Here is a 10,214-nt window from a genome sequence, read left to right as displayed (position 1 = left end):
GCATTTTGAAACGGGCATAAAAATTCAAAAAAAAATCAAAAATTGGAACCTTCATATTGTTTCATTATATGTGGCCAAGTTCTCAAGAAAAATAACAAACTTGTAATACGGCAATTATTTTAAAAAGTGTTCTCAGAATGAGCTATCATCTCTGAAGTTTCATGGCTTTCAAGCCAAATGATCAATCTTATGGCCACATTCGTGGCATAGTTTGTTCAAATGATCTCATATTGTGCACAAGGGTGCATATTGGAATGGCAAACAATGTTGCCTAAGGAAGTTTTCATTTTCGTTGGACGAAAAACCATTTTCCATTTTTCGAGTGCCCGAAAGGAGGTTTTTTTGTGAAGGAACTACCAAATAATTGTTGCAAAATTGGAACCAAATCATTTTTATAAAATACTAGGCCATATTTAATGCACAATTGACAAAATGATCTGGTGTAAAAAAAATTTGATCCACCTCTCGTGAAAAGACAAATTTCTGCCGATTCAGTTGGAAGCGGGTCAAATTTGAACGGCAGGCTGCCTCATAGTTTGCTATTATTTTTTCCAAAAATCATTTCTAGTTACATAAGGACCTATTTAATCATAAAATACATGGTTTAGGTTGGCGATACGTCGAGGTTTGGGCGGTGGCCGAGGGCCCCAACTCTAGAGCGCGTAAACTCGCATGCCCGTCGCGTGTCACCGCGTGACCGTGGCGTTGCCATGTGTTCTGGCGGCCTAGGCATGTCTAGTGGGTTGGGCACTCCCCAGGTTGGTGCTAGGAAGAAAATTACAACATAAGATTCTCACGAGGAGACCAATCGATGCTCAAACATGAATTAGCAGCCAAGTGTTTGATTAGCGGTACGGGAAATGTGCATGGCTAATGGCGCGTGAGTTTTGGCTGAGGAATGATCAGTTACTAGAAGGACCGTTTCACAATTTTCAGCTCAAAAGGAGGAGCCTAGGTGGTACTGTTCTTTGCAAACCACCACACTGGACATAAAATACGAATGTTGAAGCTCGGCTCAAAATAATGAATGGATTGAGCTGGCATTTGGTGGAGGATGGTTATTTGGGCATAGGAAAGCACTGTAGAAAATGGATACTATTTGGACATGCCAAAGTGGTACTTCCTTCACAAACTGTTGTTCTGAACAGAATAGGAAAATGAATATTTTTGAATTATTTTTGAACTAGGCAAGGAAGGTTTTTACATATTTGACGAAGATATGACCCAAAGAATTTATGAGATTTTTTGGGAATTTTGGGAATGACAGAAATATAGGTTGCTTCACAACCTAGGGCAAAAACTGCCACATGGACATGACACATAGGCAAAACTGATGAGGTGGCACCTAGTCATAGCAACCCACCACAATTTACAAGGCTATGACCATCTATATTGGTCGTTAACAACTAGAAATAAGGCAGCGGACTAGCGCTGTTTGCTTTATGACCATTTCGTGTAAGGAAATTACGACATTTCTGACCAAAATGGTCGCAATGGTTTAGGGTTTGGAGCCCCCCGAACAGCTTTTGACCAATTGGTCTAAAATGGTCATAAATTTATGACCAATTCTGCGAGGGTCACTGATATAAGGTCATAAGTTGACATATTTCTTGTAGTGGGGGGGGGGGGGGAAGGGTGTCGGCACCGACTGCTGGCAGAGGCACCGGAAATGGGCGGCGGCGACGACAAAGCGGAGGCGAGCGAGGGTTTGGTGTCAATGGGAGAGGATGGCCAATGTGCCACCGACTAGCGGGCCAGGGGAGGATTAGGCGGGCGCCGTGCGCGTTCGCTTCGTGTCTGCACCAACTCAATTGAGACTCAAAATTGGGCCGGAAATGGGTCGGCAGGCAGACGAAAAGCCAATACGCGTCCGTTCGGGTCGGCGCGTTGGGTCGACTTTTCTATCCGCCACGATCCAAACGAACGCGTGCGGACGAAATGGGCCGGCGCATTGGAGTTGCTCTTAGGCTCAATCTGTTAGGTAAAAACAAGAGAGTTGCCTTGTTAATTAAGAAAAACCTGGTGAGAAGTGTTACAAACATGTTGATAAGGCACATTTTAGTTGGCCCAATCTCAAGCTGAAGGTGGGAGTGGGATTAAATAGGACTAATCAGCCCATCCCACTTAAGAAACCCATTGGATAGGACAAAAATTAAGTGGGCTAGCCTTATTAACCCATTAGGAGCCCACCTGACCTATCAGCGTCTTCCCTCGATAGGTTTCTCTCCTGATACATGAGGCGCCGCGGTGGAGGCGCACTCTCGCCGCGGCCACCCACACATCCATCCATCCATCCACGATAGCAAAGCTATTCATACCATCACCATTGTGCCAGTAGTATGCTGTAGCCTATTCTGGCTGGCTGCGCACACTAGAGCGGCACAGTGCGGCACTGCGGCCCAGCCGGAGTGGCTTCTCGTCTGCGCCTCCAATGGCGCCGTGCCTTATGTGCAGTGTTGCCGCACCAGAGCATGCATGCATCCTCCGGGCAGCGCTGCAGCAGGAGCGCGCCACCCCCACTCCTCTTTTGGCGATTCATGCGTGCTCTCCAGCCACCTCTGTCGCCGTGAACTGCACTGCAGCCCAGCTCAGCTACCTGTGCAAGGCAACATAGGTGGTGCTTGTGTGTGAGTAGATGGCTGGGAAGCCCATTGGGGTGGTCTCCTTTCCACAACAGCTGTGTCTCTTCAGATGGCTCCGCTGGTGTTTATGGCAGAGAATAACAAAAGTAGTTTGAGCACTCGAAAAGTAGTTTGAGCATCTCCAACACCTGGATTTTTTTTCTCCAACAGAAACCCTATAATAGGACACCACTACTCTAACAGCTGCCCTAAATAGGGCACTTGATCAATTGGAAGTACAATAGAGTATTTTGCCAGAACTGCGAGTGTATCGTGTTCTCCACAGGGACTAGGCGACGGCGACAGTGCACGACTAAAGGTAGGTAACACGATATTGGGTGATGAAAACAGAAAATAAACCTAACACTAACAAGGATTGACGACAAAGAAAATGCAAACTAGCATAGGTAGCATAAGATTGCAATCACTACCTTTTTTGTATTTTCATTAAACTTGAAAAATAAAATGCTAGCACAAGCAAACATCAAACTGCTAGGGAATTAAAAAGACATGAATATATATATAACTATCTAACAATTAACAGGGGGGAGAAACAAGGTTGTAGGACAGAACATAAATGTATCACATCAGAGACATACACATATGTATATATATCACAGGTACTTAACTAACACATTAACTAGAGATCAAACACAATCACACATCTGACTTCACAAAGATCAATCTCAATATAAAATAAAAGCACAATTTGTTATAGTGAAGTAGCTGACATACAGACACATATAGAACTGATACTGTTTTGAATATGGTTGATCTAGCATCCACTAATAACTCACAGAAATTACACAAACATGCATAGAAAGAGAGGGAGGAAGAGAAATAAAGAGAGCAGCAGCAGTTTGTGGTTCAGAAGAGAAGTAGCAGCAACAGAGGTGAGGAAGCAGAGCTGCAGCGAGGTAGGAGTTCAGAGAAGAACAACAGCAAGGTTAGGAGAAGGAGAAGAACAGCAGAAGGTGTTGCAAGAAAGAGAGGAGCAGCAGCTTGGGCACGGAATAAGCAGCAGCAGGAGTTCAGAGTTCAGAACAGCAACAAGTGCAGAACATCAGCAGGTCGTTTTCTTCAGTAAAGGAACAACAACAAGGAAAAGTAATGTGAGCAGCGTGGGGATTGGAGTAGAAGCAGCAGTAGGAGGTTGAGAGAGCAGAGGAAGGAAGAGGGAGTTGGCGTTGGTGGTGGTGTACTGGTGGTCTGGCGGATGGAGGCTGCTGGTGGTGTGGCGCGGCAGTGTTGGATGTTGGGGATGCAGCGCTGGTGGAGTGGTGGATGGATGGCGCGGCGCGGCTGGGATGGATGGATGAACCAGGGGGCCAACTATAGAAGAGAGGATCATCTTGTGCCAAAAGAAGAGAAGGAGGGCAAAAGTGCAAAATGGAACGAAGAAGAGGAGGAAGAATATACTTGTGCGAGAAGAAACAAAGTAACCAGGGGGCCAACTATAGAAGAGAGGATCATCTTGTGCCAAAAGAAGAGAAGAAGGAGGGCAAAAGTGCAAAATGGCAGATCAGGGAGGGGATCAAAATCCCTAGCATGCCTCAATTTTGGATCGGGCCTTACTTCATTTCTTCTCGCACAAGTATATTCTTCCTCCTCTTCTTCGTTCCATTTTGCACTTTTGCCCTCCTTCTCTTCTTTTGGCACAAGATGATACTCTCTTCTATAGTTGGCCCCCTGGTTACCTCGTTTCTTCTCGCACAAGTATATTATTCCTCCTCTTCTTCGTTCTCTTAGCCACTTATTCCGGATCTTGAAGTTTATAGTGTCTTCTCACACTTTTCTGCAAAGGAAACATATGCTAGTAAATGATTCCTTATATGATTTTCATGCACATATGCAACAGTTCATAGCAAGAATTAATGGTCAGATCACAATAAATGGTATATTTGTGTGCCCAAATTGTATATATTAAATGTGCTTATCAAGTTCCCCCCACACTTAAATCTTTACTTGTCCTCTAGTAAAGGCTTATGACACGAACTCGATAGTGAATGGAGAACTGACTAGAGAATGCCAAGTGAAGTAGATCTATAACCAGTGCATGCTTTGGACTTAGCTAGTGAAAATTAATGGTTAGGAGTGCTTCAAAGCGGTAGGATACTAGTAGACTTGACCATTTTAAACTTTTACAATGATAAAAGAAGATCAACTAGTTCGAATGATGATTGTGCCAAAGGTTCCCTTCACTTGGCAGATTTCACAAGCCACCAATCCAGGGAACATGACATGCTACTGTTAGGTAAGATCAGATACTTATTTATTGTAAGATATACTTTTTTAAATGAACAACACATAAGCACAAAAATTGGAATCATCACTTCTCCATGTCTGGTTCACATGCTACCGATCCAGGGAACATAGCATGCTAATCCATAGTGGTTAGGTGATTGCTCTCAATGGGAACACATTAGGCACAAACTCAGCATTTGACACTTAATGATCTAGGTGTATCAAGGTAAAAGCAGAAAATGATTAAGTTTTCTAGTGTACTAGGGATTTGAGCACTCAAAACTAATAGCTTTCACTACTTTCAGCAAAGCAAGCATTGTGTAGATCACTAGTTTACAAGGCATTCAACACTCAGTTCACATATTCACATCAATCACCCTATGTCGAAGGTAAAATTCAGTGGGACAATATTTAAGAAATTGCTCAAGCGACCCAAATGGCAGTTGATTACAGCATGTATAATGTATGATGGTATTCATATTGGGGTCATGAAACAGCTCACCGGGATTATATGATGTAGGTCTCGCTCGATCACTCTTACATCCTCGTGCATTACGACTCCTCTCCTTTTGCTTCCTCATGCATGCTCCAGCTTCACTCTTCTTCGTGTGTGCCCCTTGCTTCTCCTCATCGCCATGCTCTGACTCCACCAGGATCCCAAGGGATGTCACCTCGAACCTGGTCAGCATGTAGTGAACGGTGCAGTAGCAAAAACCTGAAAGGGCACTCAACAAAAGAAACAATGCAAGCGGTAGGGATAATACCCTCCAAGTCATCAATCGAATATCCAATTACATAAGCATAGCTATAAAGCACATGTTTAGGATGGTAGAAATCAGCAAGGTCAACACTAACATGAGGATGATATTTATCATTAAGCTCAAGACTAGCATGGGAATGATATGTTTCATTAAGCATAGAACTAGCACGAGGAAAGTAACTGTGATCATCACAAATGAGAGTAATGCCACTAACAAGGTGTGTATGATCATGTCCAAGCAAATAGTTTTTCAAATCTACCTTAAGTGATGGCATCATGCAATGCAAGTTAGAAGCAAAGAAATCACAAGGTAGCATGTCATCAAGAGGATTGGGTAAACCTGACACATCACACTCATGTATGACAATAGGACAGTGAATCTCAGGTTCTTCATCTTCATCTACAACATCTTCTTGTACTTCTTTAGGAGTAGTAGATGATGAGTCTTCAACTTGATCACATGGAAATTGCAGCTCTTGATCATCTTGTTCCTTGTCTTCTAGTTCATCTTAAATCTGAGGTCTCTCTTCCTCTGAACTCTTGCTATCTTGCTCAGCTGTATGTGACGGTGTTGGAACCTCACATGTATCAAAGGATATCCCAGAAATACTCATCTCTAGCTGTGAAGAAATAGTGCTGCCAGCGTTGATGTTCTTCTCAATCTTCCTTACTTCTTCCACTAGCTCTTTTCCACTCTTGATCTTCTTCATTTCCTCTAGTATAACCTTCCTAATAGGATCATCCTCAACACTCCAAGTGAACTCGAGACTAAAAAGTGTGAGCTTGTCTATGCCATCAAACTCATCTTGTGTGGGCACTTGCACATGAGATTGCTCTACCGACTCATTAGGTGCTGAAGTTATTGGTTGACCAAATGGAGGACCATTTAACTCCATTGGACACATCTCCTGGTGCTGAGGTATATGAATAGGAGCTGAATAAGACTGTTGTGGAGCATAGTTGTGGCTCTCCTCATTGTACCTAAATCCCTGCATTGGATAACTAGAGGCAAACGATGAGATCTCAGGGTTGTTGCTCCTATATGACATAATTGGGTTATCAGGCCACCCATGTGAGTAATTGTTTTGGTATGAGCTATGCTCTTGAGCGAAGCTCATGCCAAAACAATCTGAAGTGTGAGAGTAACCATGTTGACATTCAGCGGGCGAATGGCCCTGAAAACCACAAATATGGCAAGTAGGAGCAACATAAGGATGGCCTCCGGAATAAGGATCATAAGAGCGGCCTATCCTCAAAAACTACTTCTCGCTACCGAGCTAAATCATCTAATCGATGGGAAATCTTACTTATTAGTTCTTAAATACTTTCCGTGATGTTTGTAGTGTTGCTCGCATAAGCATGATGATCTGAGGAGAATGCCTTTCCAAGAAGACAATTCAACATACAACATGAACAAGAAAAGAAAGAGAAGATAACTAGAGCAGTGGTTAGGGGTAAGAGATATATCACAAATATATGGCACAAAATAGAAAAAGAAGAAAAACCTAGTCTATAGCCTAACACGGTCACTCAACGCTAATCCCCGGCAACGGCGCCAAAATGATCACTTGTAAATATAGTGGGGTTTTAACGCCCAAACTATGGATGTCGTTGTTCCTCACAGGGACTAGGCGACGGCGATTACGCTCGGCTAAATCTAGGTAACACGATATTGGGTGATGAAAACAGAAAATAAACCTAACACTAACAAGGATTGACGACAAAGAAATTGCAAACTAGCATAGGTAGCATAAGATTGCAATCACTGTCTTTTTGGTATTTTCATTAAACTTGAAAAATAAAATGCTAGCACAAGCAAACATCAAACTGCTAGGGAATTAAAAAGACATGAATATATATAATTAACAGGGGGAAGAAACAAGGTTGTAGGACAGAACATAAATGTATCACATCACAGACACACACATATGTATATATATCACAGGTACTTAACTAACTATTAACTAGAGATCAAACACAATCACACATCTGACTTCACAAAGATCAATCTCAATATAAAATAAAAGCACAATTTGTTATAGTAAACTAGCTGACATACAGACACATATAGAACTGATACTGATTTGAATATGGTTGATCTAGCATCCACTAATAACTCACAGAAATTACACACACATGCATAGAAAGAGAGGGAGGAAGAGAAAGAAAGAGAGCAGCAACAGTTTGTGGTTCAAAAGAGAAGTAGCAGGAACAGAGGTGAGGAAGCAGAGTAGCAGCGAGGTAGGAGTTCAGAGAAGAACAACAACAAGGTTAGGAGAAGGAGAAGAACAGCAGTAGGTGTTGCAAGAAAGAGAGGAGCAGCAGCTTGGGCACGAAATAAGCAGCAGCAGGAGTTCAGAGTTCAGAACAACAACAAGTGCAGAACAGCAGCAGGTTGTTTTCTTCAGTAAAGGAACAACAGCAAGGAAAAGTAATGTGAGCAGCGTGGGGATTGGAGCAGAAGCAGCAGCGGGAGGTTGAGAGAGCAGAGGAAGGAAGAGGGAGTTGGCGATGGCGGTGGTGTACTAGTGGTTTGGCGGATGGAGGCTGCTGGTGGTGTGGCGCGGTGGTGTTGGATGTTGGGGATGCGGCGCTGGTGGAGTGGTGGATGGATGGCGCGGCTGAGATGGATGGATGGTGCGGCAGATGGTGCTCGTGGCTGAGTGGAGGAGCAGTAGGCGCACCGCCACGCCAGCGGCCGGTGGTGGAGGAGGGGGTGAGGGAGAGAGATGTGTGCCAGGCCCGATCCAAATTGAGGCGTGCTAGGGATTTTGATTGCCTCCCTGATCTGCCATTTTGCACTTTTTCCCTCCTTCTTCTCTTCTTTTGGCACAAGATGATCCTCTCTTCTATAGTTGGCCCCCTGGTTACTTCGTTTCTTCTCGCACAAGTCCATTCTTCCTCCTCTTCTTTGTTCTCTTAGCCACTTATTCTGGATCTTGAAGTTTATAGTGCCTTCTCGCACTTTTCTGCAAAGGAAACAAATGACTAGTAAATGATTCTTTATATGATTTTCATGCACATATGCAACAGTTCATAGCAAGAATTAATGGTCAAATCACAGTAAATGGTATATTTGTGTGCCTAAATTGTATATATGAAATGTGCTTATTAGCACTCAACCACATCTTTTGCTCCAAAATTGCATAAATATAGAAACACAAACATGAACTATGGATATAATTTGAACTTTGCAAGACACAAATGTACATATCAAATTTAACTTCTGAAAGTGCTAGTTATCGACTAGTGGGGGGTGAATAGGCGATTTTTATCAAAGTCTTCAAAACATGGAAGTTTCGAAGACGAAAAATAGAAATTACCTAATTGATATGCAGCGGAAGATAAACTACAACAAGCAAGCCATAGTCAAGTATGCAATAATGTGAAAGTACAAAGACTAATAGCAACTTGGTAGTAAGGCTCAGGATGGAAGATAGTATGAAGCCAATCAACAATAACAGTCAAGCAATGAAGTCAAATAGGTATGACAAACAGGCAATGACTTCACGAAGACAAACTTAAGGTAAAGGGAGTTAGAGGATAGAACCAGTCACTTGTTGAAGACACAGGATTTGTTGGACCAGTTCCAGTTGCTGTGACAACTGTACATCTGGTTAGGGAGGCTGAGATTCAACTCAGAAGACCGCGTCTTCACCTTATTCCCCTTGAGCTAAGGACACACAGTCCTCGCCCAATCACTCTGGTAAGTCTTCAAGGTAGACTTCCGAACCTTCACAGACTTCGTTCACCGGCGATCCACAATGACTCTTGGATGCTCAGAACGCGACGCCTAACCGGCTGGAGGATACACAGTCCTCAAGTGTAATAAGTCTTCAGGTCACACAGACAGAAAGACTTCAGTGATGCCTAACACTCTTTGGCTCTGGGTGTTTGGGCTTTGTCCTCGCAAGGATTTCTCTCTCTCAAAGGCTTCGAGGTGGGTTGCTCTCAAACGACAAAAGCCGTAAACTAACTCTGAGCAGCCACCAATTTATGGTGTAGGGGGTGGGCTATTTATAGCCACAAGGCAACCCGACCTGATATGTCCGAAATGACCCTGGGTCACTAAGGAACTGACACGTGTTCCAACGGTCAGATTTCAAACACACACGGCAACTTTACTTGGGCTACAAGCAAAGCTGACTCATCCAGCTCTGGATAAGATTTGCTCTCATTGTCTTCGCTCGAAGACATAGGATTTGGGTTGAGCATCACTTCAGTCATTCTGACTTTGTTCACTTGGACCCCACTTAACAGTACGGTGGTTCCTATGACTCAACAAAGAAGAAAAGGAAACAACGAAACAACACAGTCTTCGCGCTCCATAGTCTTCACTCATTGTCTTCTCATGTCATAGTCTTCAATGTGAATATCTTCACATACCACCATTGTCGTCAATGTCTTCATACATTTTTAGGGGTCATCTCCGGTAGGTAAACCGAATCAATGAGGGACACTACCTGCGTTATCCTGCAATTCTCACAAACGCATTAGTCCCTCAACCAACTTTGTCGTCAATACTCCAAAACCAACTAGGGTGGCACTAGATGCACTTACAATCTCCCCCTTTTTGGTGATTGATGACA

At 43.3% G+C, this 10,214-nt stretch overlaps 1 long non-coding RNA gene across 1 annotated transcript; it reads right to left on the bottom strand.

Annotated features, from left to right (window-relative positions):
• Window positions 1-3,291: 3,291 nt before the first annotated feature.
• On the bottom strand, window positions 3,292-8,400 carry LOC123044794 (uncharacterized). The gene is made up of 2 exons (XR_006420445.1): window positions 5,368-8,400; window positions 3,292-4,416 (listed from the first exon to the last, which is right to left on the bottom strand). It is a non-coding gene; the product is annotated as an uncharacterized lncRNA (long non-coding RNA).
• Window positions 8,401-10,214: the final 1,814 nt, after the last annotated feature.

Source organism: Triticum aestivum, chromosome 2B (assembly GCF_018294505.1).
Source record: "Triticum aestivum cultivar Chinese Spring chromosome 2B, IWGSC CS RefSeq v2.1, whole genome shotgun sequence".
In the NCBI taxonomy this organism is placed as follows: Eukaryota; Viridiplantae; Streptophyta; class Magnoliopsida; order Poales; family Poaceae; genus Triticum; species Triticum aestivum.
Note: the sequence above shows the minus strand (reverse complement) of the source record. Positions and strands in the feature narration are given on the sequence as shown.